Source organism: Humulus lupulus, chromosome 1 (genome assembly GCF_963169125.1).
Source record: "Humulus lupulus chromosome 1, drHumLupu1.1, whole genome shotgun sequence".
In the NCBI taxonomy this organism is placed as follows: Eukaryota; Viridiplantae; Streptophyta; class Magnoliopsida; order Rosales; family Cannabaceae; genus Humulus; species Humulus lupulus.
The window spans coordinates 183,275,571-183,278,070 of record NC_084793.1 but is presented as its reverse complement, the minus strand read 5'-3'; positions in this window follow the sequence as shown (position 1 = coordinate 183,278,070).

The following is a 2,500-nucleotide window of genomic DNA, read 5'->3' as shown; positions in this document are numbered from 1 at the left end:
TACTACTACCACCACTACCACTACTACTACCGCTACCACTACCACTACCACTACCAGTACTTCCATTCCTACCACTACTACTACCAATACTACTACCTCTACCACTACCACTACCACTACCACTACTACCACTACTACCACTACTACTACCACTATCACTACCACTACCACTACCACTACCACTACCACTACCACTATCACTTCCACTACCACTACCACTACTACTACCACTTCTACTACCACTACTACTTTCACTACCCCAACCACTACCACTACCACTACCACTACCACTACCACTACGACTACCACTACCACTACCACTACCACTACCACTGCCACTGCCATTACCACTACTACTACTACTACTACTACTACTACTACCACTACTACTACCACCACCACTACCACTACCACTACTACTACCACTACCACTACCGCTACCACTGGCACTACCACTACCACTACCACTACTACTACTACCACTACTACTACTACTACTACTACTACTACTACTACCACTACTACTACCACCACCACTACCACTACCACTACCACTACCACGGCCACTACTACTACTACTACTACTACTACTACTACTACTACCACTACTACTACCACCACCACTGCCACTGCCACTGCCACTGCCACTGCCACTGCCACTACCACCACCACTGCTGCCACTACTACTACTACTACTACCACTACTACTACTACTACTACTACCACTACCACTACCACTACCACTACCACTACGACTACCACTACTACCACTACTACCACTACTACTACCACTACTACTACCACAACCACTACCACTACCGCTACTCCTACCACTACTACTACCACTACTACCACCACTACCACCACTATTACTACTACTACCACAACTACCACTACTACTAACGCTACCACTACCACTACCACTGCCACTACTACCACTACTACCACTACTACTACCAATACTACTACCGCTACCACTACCACTACCACTACCACTACTACCACTACTACCACTACTACTACCATTACTACTACCACCACCACTACCACTACCGCTACGACTACTACTACCACTACCACTACCACTACCACTACCACTACCACTACAACTACCACTACCACTACCACTACCACTACCACTACCACTACCACTACTACCACTACTACCACTACTACTACCACTACTACTACCACTACCACTATCACTACCACTGCCACTGCCACTACCACTACCACTACGACTACCACTACCACCACTACTACTACTACTACTACTACCACTACCACTACTACTACTACTACTACCACTACCACTACTACTACCACTACCACTACTACTACCACTACCACTGCCACTGCCACTACCATTACCACTTCTACCACTACTACTACTACTACTACCACCACCACTACCACTACCGCTATTACTACTACTACCACTAGCACTACCACTAAAACTACCACTACTACTACCACTACCACTACCACTACCACTACCACTACCACTACCACTACTACGACTACTTCTACGACTACTACCACTACCACTACTACCACTACTACCACCACTACCACCACTACTACTACTACTACCACCACTACCACTACTACTACCGCTACCACTACCACTACCACTACCAGTACTTCCATTACTACCACTACTACTACCAATACTACTACCGCTACCACTACCACTACCACTACCACTACTACCACTACTACCACTACTACTACCACTACCACTACCACTACCACTACCACTACCACTACCACTACCACTATCAATACCACTACCACTACCACTACTACTACCACTTCTACTACCACTACTACTTTCACTACCCCAACCACTACCACTACCACTACCACTACCACTACCACTACGACTACCACTACCACTACCACTACCACTACCACTGCCACTGCCATTACCACTACCACTACCACTACTACTACTACCACTACTACTACTACTACTACTACTACTACTACTACTACCACTACTACTACCACCACCACTACCACTACCACTACTACTACCACTACCACTACCGCTACCACTGGCACTACCACTACCACTAACACTACTACTACTACCACTACTACTACTACTACTACTACTACTACTACCACTACTACTACCACCACCACTACCACTACCACTACCACTACCACGGCCACTACTACTACTACTACTACTACTACTACTACTACTACTACTACCACTACTACTACCACCACCACTGCCACTGCCACTGCCACTGCCACTGCCACTGCCACTACCACCACCACTGCTGCCACTACTACTACTACTACTACCACTACTACTACTACTACTACTACCACTACCACTACCACTACCACTACCACTACGACTACCACTACTACCACTACTACCACTACTACTACCACTACTACTACCACAACCACTACCACTACCGCTACTCCTACCACTACTACTACCACTACTACCACCACTACCACCACTACTACTACTACT